Raw genomic sequence first — 22,315 nt, forward strand, 5'->3', positions numbered from 1 at the left:
CTTGAAACAATTAAAAAAAAAAATGTGTTGAATTTGTCCACTTCTCTCCATCTGCATTGTCATTGCCCTGGTCCAAGCCACTGTTGTATCTCTCTGGACAACCGAAAAGCTTTCTCACTGGCCACTCTATGTTCACACTTGCCCCTTCTCCAGTCCAATCCTCAATAGCTATGAGAGTGACAGTTTAAAGGGAGATCATGTTATGGCATTTGTCTTAGGCTGTTAGGGCTGCTATAACAAAATACCACAGACCGGTAGCTTATAAACAACAGAAATTTATTGCTCACAGTTCTGGAGGCTGGAAAGTCCAAGATCAAGGCGCCAGCAGATTCAGTGTGGGTGGACTACTCCTTGCTGTGTCCTCACATTGTTGAAGGGCTAAAGATCTCTCTGGAGCCTCTTTAATAAGAGCACTACAAGAGGGAAGAGAAATGGGAACATATTGTATATGTATAACTGATTCACTTTGTTATAAAGCAGAAGCTAACACACTATTGTAAGGCAATTATACTTCAATAAAGATGCTTAAAAAAAAAAAAAAATAAGAGCACTAATTCCATTCATGTTGGCTCAGCCCTCATGACCTAATCACCTCCTAAAGTCTCTACCTCCTAATACCATGATCTTTGGGGGTTAGGATTCAACATATGAATTTGAGGAGGGACACAAACATTCAGACCATAGCAGTCATTTTTTTGGCTTGCAAAATCTTTCAGTGGCTTCTCGTTGCCCTTAAGATAAAATTTAAAAATGCTTACTGCCCAGGTGCTACATGATGCTACTGTCATTTTGAGCTCTTAGTCACCATGTCCCAGCCATACTGGCCTCCCTCGTTCTTTAGTACGTCTCAGCTCCTTCCCTCCCAGGGCCTTCTTCCATGTTGTTTCCTCTGCTGCCCTGTTCTTTCTCCCCCTCTTGCAAGGGAAACCCATCCTTCAGGTCTTAGTTTGAATGTCACTTTTCCTTCAATCCTGATCCTACAGGCCAGATTGTATCTCCCTGCTATATTTTTCTCAAAGCACTCTATTCTTGCCATTTATAGCAGTCATCAGTAATAGTTATATGGCTATTTGTGTAACTATTCATTCAATGCTCATCTTTCCCACTATTACAAGCCCCACGAGAGCAGAGACCTCACTTGTCTTTGTTCACATTGTATTCCAAGCATCTAGAGCATTTCCTAGCATAATAACTGCTCAATAAATATTTCTTGAACACAACTGAGGGCAAATACTCATAAAACACAATATAGTTTAGCCTTAGATTATGGGATTTTTGATATTAAAGTGCATTTTTAATTAATTCAGTCTGTAAGAAATTAATCAGTTGGTTATCTTTTCTGAGCTTTGACAACCATATACTATGACCTACTTAGTTTTGCCCATGACAAATACCCCTGAATTAAGTGGAATACAAATGCTTTTTTCTCTTTCTCTCTCTTTTAAAGCAATCAGAGTCTCTCACCCGTGCCCTTGACGGTGAAAGTGTGGAGTCCTAACCACTGGACTGCCAGGGAATTCCCTTCAGTCTCTGAGAAGAGAATCTTCACCACACCCCCATTGCTGTCCTGCTGTGGTGTTGACCAACATGTTTTCCTCCGCCACCGCTGACCTCTCGGGGCAGCACTACCTGACACTCCTTAAGGCAGGCACGTTGTCTTGCTGATAGACTCCACTAGACTGTTTCCGTTATTGCTTCTGTGTCATGGTTCTCAGATGTAAGTCCCCATGCTGCTTGCCAATGATGCTGCTACCGTTGTTGCTTGTGGTTTCCATTGACCAGTCTTTCCTTACTCCCAATGTCATGACATCTCACTCTCTAGAAAATTATTTCCATTGGAAAACTGGCAAATTTTGTTATTTTTCCTCTCTTCCAGGTCATTTGAAAAATATTCACTAAAATGGTCCTAACAGATCCCTTGGGCACCCCTGTGACACCTCCCCCTAGTTTTTATCCTGAAGTCATGTTCTGTGGTACAGGACAGACTCTAAGGTGGCCCCATGATCTCTACCTCCTGCTATTCATGTCCTTGTGCAATCCCCTTCCTGTGAGTGTGGGTGGGACCTGTGACTTGCATCTAATCAATAGAACGCAGCAAAGGTGATGGGATGTACTTGGTTACATGGATGTGATTACTCACTAAGATTATAACATCCGTCTTGCTGAGACTTTCTCTTGCTGGCTTTAAAGAAGCAAGATGCTGTCTTGTGAGTTTCCCTAAGGAGAGGACCATGTAGCAAGGAAATGAGGGCAGCCTCCAGCCAACAGCTAGCAAGCAATTGAGGATCTCAGTCTGACATCCGGAGAGGAACTGGATGCCGCCAACAACCATGTAAGTGTAGAAGCAGATCTTTTCCCAGTCAAGTCTCTGATGAAAATCCAGCCCTCTAGAGAACTGTACTTGTATCTGGTGAGGCTGGACATACTGAGGGACTATAGAGGTATTTTTATGAATTGGTATAAATTCAAAAGCTGCAAAGGGAGGGACTTCCTTGGTGGCCCAGTGGTTAAGACTCCACGCTCCCAATGCAGAGGGCCCAGGTTTGATCCCTGGTCAGGGAACTAGATCCCGCATGCCGCAACTAAAAAAGATCCCGCATGCCCCAACGAAGATCCAGCACGCAGCAACTAAGACCGGGCGCAGCTAAATAAATAAATAAATATTAAAAAAAAAAAAAGAATTTCTTTTTTTTGGCAAAAACAGCCATCTTCCATTTTATTCCAAATGCAAATTAAATACAAAAATTATTTCTCTGGGAATGTAAATTGGTACAGCCACTATGGGAAACAGCATGGAGGTTCCCAAAAAAACCAAAAGTAGAGCTACCATATGATCCAGTGATCCCACCCCTGGGTACATATCTGGAGAAAACTCTAATTTGAAAAGATACATGCACCCCCATGTTCATAGCAGCACCATTCACAACAGTCAACACATAGAAGCAACCCAAATGTCCAACGACAGATGAATGGACAAAAAAGATGTGGCACATACACACAATAGAATACCACTCAGCCACAAAAATGAACAAAATAATGCCATTTTGGATGGACATAGAGACTACCATACTAAGTGAAGCAAGTTAGACAGAGAAAGACAAACACCACATGATATCACCTATATGTGGAATCTAAAAATGGTACAAATGAACTTATTTATAAAACAGAAACAGACTCACAGACATAGAAAACAACTTATGGTCACGGAAGGGGAAGCGGGGAGGGATATATTAGGAGTTTGGGATTATCAGACACAAACTACTATATACAAAATAGATAAACAATAAGGACCTACTGTATAGCACAGGGAACTATTTCAATATCTTGTAATAACCTATAATAGAAAAGAATCTGAAAAAGAATATATATATATTATATATATAAACGGAATATATATATATATATAAACAGAATCACTTTGCTATACACCCAAAACGAACACAACATTGTAAATCAACTATACTGCAATTAAAAAAATGAAAAAGTATTTCTTTTTTTGCTCTGGCCTCCAGGAAGCTCAGAGCTAGATTTTGGCAACCTCTAAGTTCATTGAAGTTTTTGCAGTTTTTATTTCTTTTTTTTTTAATTTTTATTTATTTATTTATTTATTTATTTATTTGTGGCTGCATTGGGCCTTCATTGCTGTGCGCGGGCTTTCTCTAGTTGTGGCGAGTGGGGGCTACTCTCCGTTGCAGTGTGCGGGCTTCTCATTGCAGTGGCTTCTCTTGTTGCGGAGCACAGGCTCTAGGCGCGTGGGCTTCAGTAGTTGTGGCACGTGGGCTCAGTACTTGTGGCACACAGGCTTAGTTGCTCCGCGGCATGTGGGATCTTCCTGGACCAGGGCTAGAAACCGTGTCCCCTGTATTGGCAGGCAGTTTCTTAACCACCGTGCCACCAGGGAAGCCCCTGCAGTCTTTATTTCTTTGCTCATCTATTGATTTTGATATTTTGAAATAGCCTAAATGAAGACTGTTCTTTGTAATTCTCAGCCTCAAGCCCTTCTCAGAAATCCTGATTATACACATCTCCAGATCCTTCTTACAGAGAAACAAGTAAATAACATGCAATTATTCAAATTCTTGTTGTTTATAGACAGGCAGGGATGAGCAAATGGCTGTTGTCCGGGTGAGATGGAGCCCTGGTGGACCGTGGAGGGTTATGGCCCAACGCACAGCACCGGCCCTGCCTTCGCTTTTATTCACCTCTAAATCAACATTAGAAGTCTCTGAACTACCAGGAGGAAAGAAAAGACTTAAAAAGACGAAGTATATTCCAGGAAAGCAATGATTTCTCGGGAATGTCTTGTTTTTTTTAAAAAAAGCTACAAAGGGATAAGTAAATCTCTTTTCCCTCTCATCTTTCAGCCACCTAATTCCCCTTCCCAGAGGCAACCGTTGTTATCAATTGATTTTACAGATTTTAAAAGATGATTATTCCAAACAATCCTTATTTGGAAAAATAATTTTTATATGTTACTCTTATGCCTTAATTGACAAAAGCTGCTATTAAAAAGCTAATATGTAAATAATAACCCTGATTTAGTCAGAACTGGTAAATTGATTTTGTGAACTAGGAATTCTATTTATTTATTTTTTACTTTTACTTTTATTTTTGGGCTGCGCTGAGCGGCTTGCGGTATCTTAGTTCCTCGACCAGGGATTGAACCCCTGCCCCCTGCAGTGGAAGTTCAGAGTCCTAACCACTGGACTGCCAGGGAAGTCCCAGGAATTCTATTTAAACACAGGTGAATGGATAGTCTTGAAGTTTCAGTAAACATGTTGTACCTGTCCACTGTGGTGGTTTTTGCTTCTCACTGGCTTACAGTAGGGCTTCTGGAGAAAAATCACATAACTATGTAATTGGACACTTTCAAAACTGCTCCCAAATCGTTTCTTTGTTTTCCAAATGGCTCTCTCCCTATTTTAAAACTTTTGAATTCCTCATATCTCTGATTCTGTCACTTTCTTCCTCACTTTTAGCAGATGACCTTGCCTCCCCTTCACAGGGAAAAAGAAATCATCATCAAGGTTTTCTCACGTAACAAGCTTCTTTCTGCCGAGCAGATGCAGATGTGTGAGTTTTACAAGGAACACCTCGTGGTCCATTTTGTATGGAAGAAGATGTTCTGAGGTGTGGATCTATATTGATTCATGAGCTAAGTCAAGTCATGGAAAAAACAAGATTGAAAGTTGTGACAAGGAGATTTGAGGAAGGAAGTGCATGAATGGACATCTTTAGATTCTGCCCAGAGTATGAGAATAACTGTGTCCCATGTGGATTCTTGTCAAGGACTCCTACAGAGAAGGTTATCAATAATTAGGTGGACAAAATGGCCTTTCTCCAGGCATCTGTTTGTTCAAAAGGCTCATTTTTAAAGGGTCTGTAGCGGCAGGGAAGGAGATTATGCATAGGTTCAACATCAGCTTGCTCCAATGGGGCTGACTGGGCTACTTCACCTTCTGAGTACCTAACATACCTGCAGCAGCGATCAGTAACTGAGCCCTGAGCCAGCTTCAACACTAGAATATCAACCAGCCGTCTAGCGGCAGATTGATTACATAGGCTTCTTCCATCATGAAGAGGACAGCAATACTTCCTCACTGTAAATATGTATTTACTATAGATATAGGTTTACTTTCCCTGAATGCCAAATTTTTATTTGCGTCATTATCTCTAGTCCTACTAAGTACCTAGTTCATTGTTGTGGTATCCCATTAGCCATTGCTTCTGACCAGGGAATTTGTTTATTGATGAATGAAGTAGAATATGGCTGAGATTCACTGATCTTATTATGTATCCCATCACTTAGAAGTGGATGGACTTTTAGAAAGGTAGATAGTCCTTTGGGAGATCTAGTTAAGGTACCAGCTGGGAAACAACATTTCGTGGAGATATGATGCTATCAGTTAGGATGCAGTAAATGCATATCTTCCATGCCCACAATACACGGGTCCAGAAACCCATGTATGTGAAGTGGGAGTGACACCTCCCACCAATAAATCTAATGACCCACACCCAAAATTTTTGCTTTCTGTCCCTGCTGGTCTGACAGTCTTCTTATCCAAGGGAGGAATGAGTCCATTAGGAGACACAAAAGTGGTTTCATTGAACTAGAGGTTGAGACTGACACCTGGTCTTTTTGGATTCCTGATGCATCATGAACAATGGGGGGAGATTACATGCATTGGCTGGGGTACTTGATTTTGATTTTAAAGGGGAGATAGGGTTTCTACTATACAATGAAGGCAAGGAGGAGCATATCTGGGACCTAGGGCCTCCTTGCCTCCTATTACTACCATGCTTAGTGGTAAAAGCCAATGGAAAACCTCAGGAATCTATATGTCAGAGTCATAAAAAGCTCAGACCTTTCAGCAAAGAAGGTCTGGATCATCTCGTCAGGTAAATGACTCCAACCACTTAAGCTTCTGGCTGAGAGCAAAGGGAGCATAGACTAAATAGGGGCAGAAGAAAGTTATAATCGCCCATTACAGCCTCGTGGCCTGTAGAAGCTATCCTTATTTTCTTCCTTGCTCTGTTCTTTTTACCCTTGATCTTTTAATTTTGTGGTTAGCTTCACAGTTTAGTCCGTAGATTTCAGGATATCAATACTGAGTTGTAACTTAACCAGGGGAGGAAAAACATTAACCAAAGATGAATGAAGTTATTGATGAGATTCTGTATCTTGAAGGGAGAGAATGAATGTAACTTCTTTTGTACAAGAAATCATTGCATTAGGAAAGGAAGGAGCATGTTGTTGCAATTTGTGGTTTGAAATTTTAAGCATGGGGAGAGCGATGAACTGTTGCTGAATAGCCAAAGGGATGGACAGTGACAATATTACTGAGTGAATCATGCCATACCTTTTCAATTCATTGTAGCCTGCCTTCCTGGGCTTCAGCAGCTGAAAAGCTAAAGACTGTATTTCCAAGACTCTCATGAAGTGTAGCAAGGGTTACTCATGCTTCTGCCAGGCAGATGTACCCCTGCCAGACTTGGCATGCAGAATCGAGCATCACAAGGCAGAGGCCACACGGTTCTTCTGGCAAGCACAGATGTAGAGGCGTTTGTTTCTTCTGCTGCAGCTGTTGTAGAGGTTCTAGTGACCAGATCCTAGGTTCATGGGTAGCAGGCAGCAGGTGATGGCAGCGAGGACATATCTGCTGGAAAGTTCCCATGATGTGGTTGGGCCTTTCCCCTGGCTGTGCTGTCAACGACTGTGCAAAGACCAAGGCTGGTTCCTTAGCCTTCCCAGACATCCTGTAAACTAACCAATACTCTTTAATAAATCCTTTTCTGTTTAAACTAGTGAGAGTGTACTCTGTTGTCTAAAATTAGTACTCTAATATGATGATACTAAACTAGTCAATGCAAGGGCAGTAGGATTCCCCAATTTCAGAGAAGGGGTGAGTGTTTGAGATTCAGACACAATAACCCCCTCACCTCCCATTCAGTCCTCAACCACTGAAATCTGGCACCTACCTTCCCTGCTACTGCATTTGTTAAGATCACCGAGACTTCCCTGATGTAACCTCTTGGAACCATTTGACCCTGTTGCCCACCTAACAGTTCTAGAAAAATCTCCCTCCCTTTAGCTTCTGTGTATACAATCTGGTTTCCTTACTTTTTCTCCGTTTCTCCTCAATGTTTTCCGAGGGGCCTTCTTTCTGTGCCGCTGATCATCTGGATGTGTATCCCTCAGTGTTCTACACCAAATCTGCTCCTCTTCTTACTCTACATGTTATTCAGCGGTGATTTTAGATTTTCCCGACTCTCACAGCTTTAATTAATTCCTGTACAAGATGAACCGGTTTGCAGGGCAGAAATTGAGACACAGATGTAGAGAACAAACGTATGGACACCAAGGGGGGAAAGCGGCGGGTGGTGGGGGTGGTGGTGGGATGAAATGGGAGATTGGGATTGACATGTATACACTGATGTGTATAAAATTGGTGACTAATAAGAACCTGCTCTATAAAAAAATAAATAAAATAAAATTCAAAAATTAAAAAAAATTTATAGAAATTTCTAAAAATAAAATTCCTGTACAATGCTGACTTCTGACTTTAATTTTTTAAATAAATTTATTTTATTTATTTATTTATTTATGGCTGTGTTGGGTCTTTGTTGCTGTCTGCGGCTTTCTCTAGTTGTGGCGAGTGGGGGCTACTCTTCGTTGCGGTGCGCAGACTTCTTGCGGTGGCTTCTCTTGTTGTACAGCACGGACTCTAGGTGTGTGGGTTTCAGTAGTTGTGGCACACGGGCTCAGTAGTTGTGGCTCGTGGGCTCTAGAGAGCAGGCTCATTAGTTGTGGCGCATGGACTTAGCTGCTCCACGGCACGTGGGATCTTCCCGGACCAGGGATCGAACCTGTATCCCTGCATTGGCAGGCAAATTCTTAACCACTGCACCACCAGGGGATCCCCCCAAATTTATTTCTTCAGGACAGTTACCTCTCCTCAGCACCAGCTGCATTCTGAATATCTCTACCTCAGTGACTCAAAAGCACCTTAAACATAAGATAGACAAAACAGAACTCATTAGCTTCCTCTTCTCACCTCATCAAAATCCCTCAAGCTAGCAAACTACTTCTTTATTATATTCCCTATCCTGGGCAATGGCACCACTGTCAACAGGAGCACTCAAGCCAGAAACTCGGTGTCAACCTTCACTCTTCACTCTTCTGTGCTTAACCAACCATACTTCAAGTCCTACAACTTCTACTTCCGAAATATCTCTCACCTCTACTGCCTTAGTTTTAGGCTCCATCACCTCCAGCCTAGTTTAGTGCAACAGCCTCCTAACCAGTCTCTTCCTTCTTCTAGTTCATTCTTCACATTGAAGACAGACTGCTACATCCAGAATACATGCCACATCATGTCTTCCCTGTCCATAGAATAAATAACATCTTAACCTCCTTCTCAGGGCTTGCAAGGTCTTCCATGGGTTGGCTTCTCCAGCATCATTTATTGCACCCCTTGCTTCCTCTCCAGCACACTTTGTGTTCAACCCTATTCAAATTCTCCCAGGTCCTGGGATATGCCATGTTCTCTTTGGCCTGGGGAACAGCATGCTACTCCTGCTCTAAAGTCACTGAATTCAACTTAGATATTATTTTCTTCAGTAGATCTTTCCCTTCTGGGTTGTTGCCCCTGCTTTGTTCTCCAGTAGCAGGAGGTACCTTCTACATCCCCATAATACATTTGTGACAAGCAATTGTAATTCCTGATTTACTTTTCTGTTTTGCCCCAATACACCTCACCCTGTGGAGGCAAGAACTATGTCTCTTTTGTTCATTGTTCGTGGCCCCATCACCTAGCAGAGTACTCAGCACTTAAATATTTGTTAAATGAATAAACAGTTGACACAATTAATAAGGTAGTAAATGACAGGGGAGTAATAAATGATTAATTATTCACTAATGACTGCCTAATGACCATAACTGTCAAAGATTTAGCTAAAATGAAACAGAGTTGCATAAATCTAAATCATGACCAAGCCTCTTTTCCTACGTCGAGGATACTGGCAGTATGTTTTTCTATACCAACTTAAAAAAATGTTTCATTGAGGTACAACTTACAATAAAATGTACAAATCTTAAATCTAAAGCTTGATTGATTTTTATATATGTGTATGCCAGTGTAACCACTACTCAGATCAATATGTAGGACATTTCCAGCAGACCAGAAGGCTCGCTCACTGCCTCTGCCAATCAGCATCCTCTCAAAGGTAATTGCTTCCGACCTCTTAACACCACAGATTTGTTTGCCAGATTTTGAACTCCACATAATGAAGTAGCTTCTTTTTCTCAATGTCATCTTGGTGAGTTTTGTTCTTTTTCACTGCTATACTCATCCCATTGTATGACTGTATTGTACTTTATCCATTCTACTATTGAGGACATTTTGGGTTTATTTCAAGTTTCAAGACTGTTATGAATAAAGCTATTATGAATAGTCTTGTATATGTCTGTTGGTGGACATAAGCACTAATTTTGTTAGGTGTATAGCCAGAAGAGGATTTGCTGTGTCATAGGATATGCATAAGTTCAGCTTAAGTGGTTATATTATCAAATACTTTGCCAAAGTCATACCAGTTTATACTCCCATCAATAAATGTATGGCAGTTCCAGTTGTTCCACATCCTTGATATTACTTTACATTATCTTTTGCCAACTTATAAAAATTTATACTATCATCTGAGATGAAAACTGAACTTACTGTGATAGTATAAAAGCATTCAAAATAGGCTTCTTGAGGTTGGTTAGCTTTCAGGCATAAGATAATAAAAATGACTAATATTTATTGAGCATGCACTGCTTGCCAGGCATATTCCAGGCACCTTATGTAGGCTATCTCATTTAATCATCTCTACAACTCTATGAAGTAAATACTGTTATCCCTTTTAAGGATGAGGAATTTGTGGCATAGAGAGACATCATTAAATCATAAACTTTTAAAGAGCTGGATGGAAGTACCTGTATGGATTAGTTAATGCAACCCTCACTGTACTGACAAAAAGAAAAAAAAAAAAAAAAAGCCAGCTTAAAAAGCAGGCTGCATCTTATCAAAAGGAGGTCCCCCAGTTTGTTAGAGGTAGAATCTGGATTGGAATCCAGATCTCCTAACTTCTCATCTGGCATTGATAATAAATCAGCAGTGCACAAACTAGGTAAAATTGATAGTAATCAAAACAAACGCATTTTTAAAAATTACTTCATTTCCTTCAGAATTTAGTTATTATGACTTTGGTTTGTGGAATAGTTTCACCAAATTCTAAAATGATGTTTAAAGTTTCAAGCAAGGTCACATAAGAAAAGGATTCGTGCTTCATGGGGCCAAAAACTTATATAATGGAGGTGGGGGTGGGGCTCATTAAGAGAAAGAATATAAAAATATCTTAATCTTGCAAATGTTACAAGAACATGTGAACACACTGCTGGGGGCCTAGTGGTAGCCAGCTTCCCATTATGAAGATTTCCCCCAATCATTCCTATGTCCTGGTATCCATGCCCTGTGTAATTCCTCTCCAATACTGTACTGAGATTGGTCTGTGAGACCAATATAATCTATAGAATATAGTAGAAGTGATGTCACTTTGGAGGCTAGGTTATAAAAGACATTATGACTTCTACCTCTCTCTTTCTTGGATCGTTCACTCTGGGGAACCCAGCTACCATGCTGTGAGACCCCTCAGGTAGCCCCATGGAGAAGCCCATGTGGTGAGAAACTAAGGCCTCCAGCCCACAGCCATGTGAGTGAGCCATCTTGGAAGGGGATCCTCCAGCCCTGGTCAAGCCTTTAAATAACTACAGACTTGGCTACAACCTCATGAGATATTCTGAGCCAGAATCACCCAGAAAACTGCTCCCTGATTCCAGACCCAGAATCTGTGTGGAATAATAAGGTTATTGTTTTAAGCTGATAAGTTTTGGAGTAATTTGTTATACAGAAATTGGTAACTAATGCAGGCCCCTCACAGGGCCTTGGAAGAGGCCTATGCAAGTGAGAAGCCTAGAAGTTTGAATCTCATAAGCTTTATGATAAATTGGTCTCTGCCAATGTTAATGGCTAAGTCTACTAGATTGTTGTGGCAAAGACAGCTAGTTTTCCACCAAAATTTGTTCTTTCTTCCAAAGAGGTTGTAACTATGGTGCCACAATGTCCAGCCTCCCTTGCAGCTAAGTGTTTCATGTGGCTAAGCTCTTGTTAATGGAATGCAGCAGAAGTAGTATGTGCCTTTCTAGACTGTGCTTTCAAGAGAGTGGGTATTGCGCTACTTTCCTCCTTCTCATGGGCCAATATGGTGACAAGTGGAGGGAACTTGGAAGCCACATGTTGAAGATGGCAGAACCACTGCCTCACTGAGTCCCTGAATGACTTCACAGAGCATTCTCTACCCCCTTTCACTTTTCTACTCCTCCAGGCTGCAACACTCCCCTGAACAACAATTTTGTTAGAGAGAAATAAACCTCTATTGTGTTTGAGTGATTACCTTTTTTGTGTGTGTGGCTGTGCTGGGTCTTTGTTGCTCTGTGCAGGCTTTCTCTAGTTGCAGCGAGTGGGGGCTGCTCCTCGTCGCAGTGGTGGGCTTCTCATTGTGGTGGCTTCTCTTGTTGTGGAGCACGGGCTCTAGGCGCGTGGGCTTCAGTAGTTGTGGCACGTGGGCTCAGTAGTTGTGGCTCATGGGCTCTAGAGAGCAGGTTCAGTAGTTGTGGCACACGGGCTTAGTTGCTGAGTGATTATCTTTTAAAGTTTATGTATTAAAATAAGTGAACCGGACTTCCCTGGTGGTGTGGTGGTTAAGAATCTGCCCGCCAATTCAGGGGACACGAGTTCAAGCCCTAGTCCGGGAAGATCCCACATGCCGTGGAGCAACTAAGTCCATGCGCCACAACTACTGAGCCTGCGCTCTAGAGCCCGTGAGCCACAACTACTGAGCCCACGCACCTGGAGCCTGTGCTCCTCAACAAGAGAAGCCACCGCAATGAGAAGCCTGCGCACCACAATGAAGAGTAGCCCCCTCTCGCCGCAACTAGAGAAAGCCTACGCACAGCAACAAAGACCCAATGCAGCCAAAAGTAAATAAATAAATAAATTTATAAAGTAAGTGAACTTACCCTAACTAATTAGCTATTTTCTTCAAAATTGAGATACCTATTTCCCCCCCAGGGTCTAGTCTAATCAATTTATTTATTTAAATTATTTTTTCCCCCAGGATCTAGTCTTGCTGTTATTTATTTCTGTATCTTTGTTAATTTATTAACTTTTTACTTTGTAAAATTTCAAACATATGAAAGTAGAGGAAATGATACAATGAAGCCTTATGTACCCATCACTAAACTTCAATGTTTATGTTATAAGACCATTCCTATTTCTTATGTGTATGTGCCATTTCCTACATATTTAGGGCCATTCCTATGTCATTGGTATCCTCTTTCCCCTCCGTCCCCTCCTGGATTATTTTAAAGTAAATGTCAGAATCTTAATCAACATATCATTTCATTGGAGACTTTTAAATGCCATGTAAGAAACCTCCGCTGCCTTTCCTAGAACTCAGTGCGTTTTGTGCAACTGTGACTGTGTAAAAAGCCAATTCCCCATTGCTTGACAGCACATGATGAGGACATTGCGAGCTGCAAGGTTAAGCTCACCTGCCAGTGTGAGAGGCACAACCTATCTCCAAAGTGTACCAGAATCTACCTTCACCCCATTCAAGCTGGAAGTTTTGAGCCTATAAAGGGACCTGGCAGTGTCAGGCAGGATAAGAGTATGGAGTGACCAGCATCAGGTCGAGAACTGAAGCCAGATGACTTGGGTTCTAAACCTAGATCAGCTACTTACTAGTTGTATGCCCTCCAACCATGTACTTAATTATTCAGAGCCTCACATTTTCTCATTTATACGATGGAAATAATACCTATTCTACCAGTGGGTTGATATAATAAAATCAGCTAAGATTTTTTAAATTATAAACTTTATATGATGATTCATTTATAACATGGAAGTAAATATAAGCTAAGTTTTAAATTCTTTTTTAACGTTTTCCTGTAGAGTAGAATTTATAGTCACTTAAGCTATAAGAATCAATTAAAATCAGTGTTATTGGTGGGAGTATTTTTTCTAAGTAGTTTATTGAATATGAATTAGCACCACCATCCCATGAAAGGGAAAATGATGTTGCAGTTTGTCTATTTCTTTATTTTTTTGAATTTTATTTTATTTATTTTTTATACAGCAGGTTCTTACTAGTTATCAATTTTATACATATTAGTGTATATATGTCAGTCCCAATCTCCCAATTCATCCCACCACCCCACCACCCTGCCGCTTTCCCCCCTTAGTGTCCATACATTTGTTCTCCACATCTGTGTCTCTATTTCTGCCCTGAAGCAGTTTGTCTATTTCTAAACATCTTGTGTCTGAGAAAACTGGACAGCACCATGGTGAGCTCCTGCAGGGCAAAGAGCAAACAGAATCTTAGCTGAATTTTTCCCTCAGTCGCTTAGCTTCTCCCCACTCTCACCAATATCCAGATTTTGACCCAGGCAGTTCTGGATAATCTGGGATATGGAGATTTCCAGATCTTAATGACTTCCCTCAGACACCAAAAAGTCTCTTTCTGCATTACTGAGCTCAATTCCAACTGGGTTACAGTGTCGGGCAAGGTAGGCGTTGCCGGGGAAGAGGCGAAGCAGGCTGCTTTGCTCAGCCCACCTGTGGGCTCCCCGAGCTTGCGGTGCCTGCTCAGAAGACTCTGACCTCTCACTCTGGCTTCCTTAGCCTTCACCCCAATGTCTGACCTTGCCTCTTGCTCTCCTTTACTTCTCTGATTTCCCTCTTCATTTACAATATTCCAGTAACACCATCAGAGAACTGTTTTTAAAAAGGAAGTGTATAATAATTCATGTGAAATATAAGCAATATCTTTTTTTCTCCTGTCCTGCTGAATCTATATGCAATGTTTTTCCTTTCTGGTTTCTGTTTTTAAATTACATCATAAGTACCTGGTAAGTTAGAATGTTTTAGGGTTTTTTTTTAACTTTAAATTTAGAATTGCTTTAGATTTACAAGAAAGTTGCCAAGATAGTACAGAGAGTTCCTGTCTGCCCCTCACCCAGTTTCTCCTATTGTTAGCGTCTTCATTAGCAAGCTACATTTGTCACAACTAAAAAACCAACACTGATACATTGCTATGAACTAAACTCCAGACTTTATTTGAATTTCACTAGTTTTTCCACTAATGGTCTTTTTCTGTTCTAGGATCCCATCCAGGACACCACATTACATTTAGTCATCATGTTTCCTTAGCCTCCTCTGATCTATGACAATTTTTTAGGCTTTCTTTATTTTTCATGACCTTGACAGTTTTGAGGATGAGGAGTACTGGTCAGGTACTTTGTACATCTCTCTCAATTTGATTTGTGTGTGTGTGTGTGTATGTGTATGTGTGTGTGTGTGTGTGTGTGTGTGTTTGGTTAGACTGGGGTCACAGGCTTTGGAGAGGATGATCACAGAAGTGAAGTACCATTCTCGTCACATCATATCAGGGATATATGCTATCAATATGACTTATCACTTGTTATGTTAACCTTGCTCATTTAGTTTAGGTAGTGTTTGCCAGGTTTCTTCACCATAAAGAAACTTTCCCCCTTTCATCATACTCTATTCCTTGGAAGCAAATGACTAAACTCAGCCCACACTCAAGGGAGGAAGAGATAGTAAGCTCCACCTCCTTGAGAGGAAGTAGCTACAACAATTATTTGGAATTCTAATAGAAGGAAGACATCTCTTTTCTCTTGTTCATTTTTTCAGTCATTTATTTATACCAGTATGGACTCCTGAACATTTATTTATTTTGGGGGTTATAATTCAACGCTATATTATTTTTGCTCTCAGATTCTTCCAGGTTTGTTTTTGGGAGCTCCTTCACATTGGCTCCCATATGTCCTTGACCTGCGCCATCCTTTTGTTTTTTGAGTACAATAGAATGCTTCATCTTGTATGTTCCCTGTCCCAGCTTTAGAATCAGCCATTTCCCTAAGGAGCCTTGATTCTTTTTATTAAAGAATGTATTAGAATTCAAAATCTGGGCACACTGGGCATGCTTGTTGCTGTTGGTTACAAACTTTAAAAATGTACACATTTTTAAACTGTGTTTGTTTTAGTATGAGCCATTTGCCTGTGTTCTATAAACTTGATTGTGAAAAACTACTAGGTAAAAATCTAACCTTACAAAAAGTGAATGTGATAGTAGAATGTATTTATATGAATTGCAGCGAGGTTCTCATTCCATTAAAATCTTAAACGGAAAAATCCCCTTAAATTCATTTAAAATATAGTTCAATCTGACAAAATTTAATTTGAGCAGAACTTTTTGGCAACGCACATTATCTTAGTCCAGTTTTCCTAGAAAACAAAACCTGAAACAAACCTTACCTACTATGGGTTCACTGATGGTGCAATCCCAGGGCAGCAAGAGTGAGCGAAAAAGAGAAATGAGGAAGACATGGAAAGAAAGCCCCATGAGACTCAGAACCGTCCATGGAGGGAGGAGAAGGAATTTATGTATTGGGCTCCTTGCTGAAGCCCAGCCCTCATCCTCAGGGGAAGCTGAGAAGTTGATGATGTTAGAAGATGGGGTGGTAGTAGTTGCAAGTAGCAGAAGTGGGGGGAGGGGCACAGGTGGAGGCCAAGTAAATTTGCTAAGGTGCATAACTGGGTCTGGTTACTCACATATGGAGCAAAGCAAGCTTTATGCCTAGATTTATTATGCATTAAAAATCTGGAAGCAGGCTTCCCTGGTGGCACAGTGGTTAAGAATCTGCCTGCCAATGCAGGGGACACGGGTTCAAGCCCTGGTCTGGGAAGATCCCACATGCCGCGGAGCAACTAAGCCCGTGCGCCACAACTACTCAGCCCACGTGCCACAACTACTGACGCCCGCATGCCTAGAGCCCATGCTCTGCAACAAAAGAAGCCACCACAGTGAGAAGCCCACGCACTGCAACAAAGAGTAGCCTCCGCTCGCCACAACTAGAGGAAGCCTGTGTGCAGCAACGAAGACCCAATGCAGCCAAAAATAAATAAATTTTAAAAAAAAATCTGGAAGCAAAATATATTTGTTTTTTCAATAAATGCTGGAGAGGGTGTGGAGAAAAGGGAACCCTCTTGCACTGTTGGTGGGAAGGTAAATTGATAACAGCCACTATGGAGAACAGTATGGAGGTTCCTTAAAAAACTAAAAATAGAACTACCATATGACCCAGCAATCCCACTACTGGGCATATACCCCGAGAAAAGCATAATTCAAAAAGAGTCATGTACCACAATGTTCATTGCAGCTCTATTTACAATAGCCAGGACATGGAAGCAACCTAAGTGTCCATCGACAGATGAATGGATAAAGAAGACGTGGCACATATATACAATGGAATATTACTCAGCCATAAAAAGAAACGAAATTGAGTTATTTGTAGTGAGGTGGATGGACCTAGAGTCTGTCATACAGAGTAAAGTAAGTCAGAAAGAGAAAAACAAATACCGTATGCTAACACATATATATGGAATCTAAAAAAAAAAAAAAAAAAGGTCATGAAGAACCTAGGGGCAAGACAGGAATAAAGATGCAGACCTACTAGAGAATGGACTTGAGGATACGGGGAGGGGGAAGGGTAAGCTGGCACAAAGTGAGAGGGTGGCATGGACATATATACACTACCAAATGTAAAATCGATAGCTAGTGGGAAGCAGCCGCATAGCACAGGGAGATCAGCTCGGTGCTTAATGACCACCTAGGGGGTGGGATAGGGAGGGTGGGAGGGAGACGCAAGAGGGAGAGGATATGGGTATATATGTATACGTATAGCTGCTTCACTTTGTTATACAGCAGAAACTAACACAACATTGTAAAGCAATTATACTCCAATAAAGATGTTAAAAATATATATATGTTTTTTAATTTTTTAATTAAAAAAATTTTTATTGAAGTACAGTCGATTTACAATGTTGTGTGAATGTTAACTTCTGCTGTACAGCAAAGTGATTCCGTTATACATAGATATATATTCTTTTTAAAAAATATTCTTTCGCATTGTGGTTTATCACGGGATATTGAATATAGTTCCCTGTGCTATACAGTAGGACCTTGCTGTTTATCCATCCTATATATAAAAGCTTACATCTGCTAACCCCAACCTCCCACTCCATCCCTCCCCCAATCTCCTCCCTCTTGGTAACCACCAGTCTGTTCTCCATGTCCATGATTCTGTTTCTGCTTCATAGATAGGTTCGTTTGTGTCGTATTTTAGATTTCACATATAAGTGATATCATATGGTGTTTGTCTTTCTCTTTCTGACTTACTGGAGGCAAAATATATTGACGTTATCTTCTAGGAGAACTGACATTTCCATATTAATGCTACCAAATGATAATGATACCTTACATTTGTATAATCATGTTCAGTTTCTTATGTGCTATGCTCTGCTCGACTGCTAGTCTCATCCTCAAATAATGAAACCATAATATAGGACAGCAATTAAGGACATGGGCTTTAGAATCAGGTGTACTTTTAATTTTGAAGTAATTTTTAGTTTTTTAAAATTTGAAATTCACAGGAAGTTGGAAAGATAGTACCAAGAGGTCTCACCTTATTCCCACCATTGGTTACATTTTATGTAATTATAGTACAATGTCAATGTCAGGAAATTGACATTGGTATAATGTATGTGTATAAGTCTGTGCCATTTTATCACATGTGTAGATTCACGTAACCACCATCACAATCAAGGTACAGAATTATTCCATCATCACAAAGATCTCCCTTGCGCTACTCTTTCATAATCCGTTATACCATCCTTAACCCCTGGCAACCACTAATCTGCTCTCTACTCCTACAATTTTGTTATTTCAAGAATGTTATATAAATGAAATCATACAGCATATGACCTTCTGAAATTTTCCTTTTTCTTAAATGTACTTGGTTTTAAGTCCTGGCTCCACCAGAGAGCTATGTGATTTGGACAGTTACTTAACTTCTGGCAGCTTCAGTTCTCCCATATGTAAAACGGAGTTTATAACACTTTCTTCATAGCCTGCTGTGACAATATGTGAGATAATATTTGCAAATCATTGCCTGGCACATAGGAAAGACTCAATAAATAGTAGCAATTGTTATTATTAATACTTCCTGTGCAGCATTGCACCTTGGACAGAGATAAGGTTTGGAGATTACAAAACCTGGGTTCATTTCTACATGCAATGACCTTGGATAAATTAATTTATCCAGTCTGTCTCCATCTTAGACTCATCATCTACATTGTGAGAATTAGATAATACATATGGAAAAGCACAGAACACCCAGGTGCCTTAAATATCTTTATTTTTTTATTCCAAGCCCACTTAGGAGAGCTGTAAGCCAGACACACAGCAAGTTCAAATGAATGCTTTTGTATTCCTGGGACAAAGCATGGTATAACTGAATATGATGGCATCTTCATGACCAGACTGAACATGGCAGCATACGCCAGATGAGCAAAAGACCCGGATGGCAGGATGAGGAACCTGGAAAATGTTTCCAGTGATTTTTTTTTTTTTGTCATGAAGATCCATACTGCCCTATAAAGGAACGTTCAAATAATTCTAAATTAAACTGCCTGGGAAATTATGGTAATTATCTCTTGTTTGGTGTGTTTAGCCTGTCCCTTCTATTGGGGAACTCCTACTTCACTTCCCATGGCCCTTGAGGGGTTGTCAGTTACAGGGCTCCATTTTACCCCACCTTCTTCTCCTCAGGAACAAAGGTGACCACATGACCAGAAATGTCCCTATCACATGGAAAGAGAACCTGTTGCAATAGGAGAGACTGAGAGCAGTGAAAGAGAGCATGATGAGATCGCTTGAGCTCCTGGATTCATCTGTGTCTGAAGCTAGACCTCTTCCCAGTCTTCCAAGTCACATGAGCCAATCCAGTCTGTTTTATTGCTTATGCTTATTTGAGTTGGACTTTTGTAACTAAAAGTTCCTGGCTAATACAGGAACTTTTGCAAAATTCACAAGCTTGGGCTTCACAAGTGGAGTTTCTGATGCAGTTGGTCATAAATGGGGTTGAAGCATGTATGTTCTTTTTAAATTTCTCTGAACTCTACCTCCCTGCCCAGACTGAGAACCACTACTTTCTTTTCCTTTCTGAATTTCAAGTTCATAGGGCAGATTTGATCATACTCAGCTCACGGCATGTTATCATTGTTGGTCCATGTAATGTCCCTCTCTTATTAATTCCATTTCATCATCATACTCCACCTCCATTTTCACTGCCCCCAAAGATCACCATTCTAACGTATTAAATGAGTATCTTCTTTCTGTATGTGTTTTTGTAAAATGTGTTTTGTTGTTTTCTGTGTATGTATTTCTCAATTATAAAAACAGCATTTTGGGGCTTCCCTGGTGGCGCAGTGCTTAAGAATCCACCTGCCAATGCAGGGCATACGGGTTTGAGCCCTGGTCCGGGAAGATCCCACACGCCACGGAGCAACTAAGCCCGTGCGCCACAACTACTGAGCCCGTGTGCCGCAACTACTGAAGCTTGTGTGCCTAGAGCCTGTGCTCCGCAACAAGAGAAGCCACTGCAATGAGAAGCCCGCGCACAACAACGAAGAGTAGCCCCTGCTCGCCACAACTAGAGAAAGCCCACGCGCAGCAACGAAGACCCAACACAGCCAAAAATAAATAAAATAAAATAAATAAATTTATTTTTTAAAAAACACAGCATTTTGTTACATAGCCCATTCTATTTTTTGCCTTAAAAAATTAATAGACTATTTTATTCTCTTTCTTTTAATGATATTTAATTTTCAGGTAGGAAAGTATTTGTAGTGAGTTAAAATTGAAATGGACAGTTTGTTGTATTTGGTTTTATCTTATCTCACAAATATTATAATAATGGAGCAGTAATAAAAATTGATTTATGTAATTTACAATTAACAGATTTTATTTTTTAGAGCGGTTGTAGGTTTACAGAAAAATTGAGTGCAAAATACAGAAGGATCCTATATGCTCCTCCTCTCTTCTGCCTGGTTTCCTTTATAATTAACATTCTGCATTAGTGATTAACTTTTGAACTTCAGCTGTATTAGAAATTAAGAATAGGACAGTACTGTGTGGTAAGGGAACCTTTTGACTCCCAATAAATAACAGTGCTTTTCTATGAACAGAAACAAAAAGACAAGTCTTGGAATATGGAGGTAGATACCATGAGACCCCAAATTCTATTATACAAAAAGGGGCAGGACCGCTTAAAATTTTCTTTTCCTTCTTGACTCATCTTCAAACAGAAAAAGAATAGAGGTCATTACAAATATCATAGCCAGCATTGTGATTTTATACTTGTGAGGAGTAGTTTCAAAGTAAGTTCTCAGTTCAATTCTTTGAACTAAATTGAAAATGAAAATTGCATCCGAGAGGAAGGAGCAGTGTCTGAAGAAAGATGATTAAGTTCTTCTCATGGTGACTGTCATGGGAAGATGGCATAGGACACTACGACATCCCCAGGAAAAAGAAATTTCTGTCTCTGCCAGTGAGGCTGTAGGGAAACAGGCATCACCTTCATTTCTGGGGCACATTGGTAAACCCTTCTGAGAGGCATTTTGGCAGCATCTGTCAATTTTTCATATGGGTCCAAGGAAATCCTCTTCAGTTTGGACTCAATCTGGAAGTTATTTCTTCCCAAAAGGCACTGAACTGGTTATGAATCTCATTGTAAAGCTCGATATAGGCAGAGCACAGCGATGCTGGTCAGAGACAGATGCAAAGCTGTGAGTGCGGAGAAGGGGCCACTTCCCAGCGGTACGAAGCTGGTGGCAGGCTCACCACAATGCATTCAAGGACAGCTACAACCCCACAGCCATTGTCCGGGAAGGTATCTCAGTAAATCTGAACTTTGAGCAATTGCAGATGCAGATTTTGAGAATTCTTTTAAAGGACTTGTAAAGCAGCTGTCATTCCTGGGCAAACTGGTGTGTGGCAAGAACAGAGTGAGTCAGTTATTCAGAGGAGAATCAGTAAAGCCTGGATAATGTAAAATCTGAAATCCAGTTGAGAACAGAAACATTTCCTGAGAGTTGCTTAAGAATTTCCACCACTTCTTTAGTGGAGACATTGGAATACAACATCAGAATGCCACTGCGCAGTGTCTGTTCTGTAGCATTGTGTGGGTGTAATTAGTGAACGGCATGCATTTTCTTTTACACTGTGGTTCACTCAGCTTCAATTAGCCTTTGTGGGCTTCCCTGGTGGCGCAGTGGTTGAGAATCTGCCTGCTAATGCAGGGGACACGGGTTCGAGCCCTGGTCTGGGAAGATCCCACATGCCACGGAGCAGCTGGGCCCGTGAGCCGCGATTGCTGAGCCTGCGCGTCTGGAGCCTGTGCCCCGCGACGGGAGGGGCCGCGATAGAGAAAGGCCCGCGCACCGCGATGAAGAGCGGTCCCCGCACCGCGATGAAGAGTGGCCCCCACTTGCCGCAACTAGAGAAAGCCCTCGCATGAACCGAAGACCCAACACAGCCAAAAATAAATAAATAAATAAATAAAGTAGCTATAAAATTAAAACAAACAAACAAACAAACAAACAAAAAACAATTAGCCTTTGTATTGTTTTTATCAAGTCCCAAGTGAAAGAATCCCTCCAGTATTGTTATAAGTAATGATCAGGGCTGAGTGGACCCAAACAGCAGTGCAGTCAGTTGCCTGAATGAGGTGACCAGGTGGCCTGTTGCCCTGGCAGCGTGGTGCCTGAGTGTTTAGTTTGGTGTGCTGCTTGTT

General features: G+C 40.9%; 1 protein-coding gene across 1 annotated transcript in view; it reads right to left on the bottom strand.

The window, feature by feature from the left end:
* The window catches only part of KPNA4 (karyopherin subunit alpha 4), a 158,588-nt gene that overhangs the window by 76,121 nt on the left and 60,152 nt on the right, over positions 1-22,315 (bottom strand). The window contains exon 3 of the mRNA XM_057545392.1: positions 288-413. The gene's annotated coding sequence lies outside the window, so the exon portion shown is untranslated. The remainder of the gene's footprint in view (positions 1-287; positions 414-22,315) is intronic.

Source organism: Balaenoptera acutorostrata, chromosome 4 (genome assembly GCF_949987535.1).
Source record: "Balaenoptera acutorostrata chromosome 4, mBalAcu1.1, whole genome shotgun sequence".
In the NCBI taxonomy this organism is placed as follows: Eukaryota; Metazoa; Chordata; class Mammalia; order Artiodactyla; family Balaenopteridae; genus Balaenoptera; species Balaenoptera acutorostrata.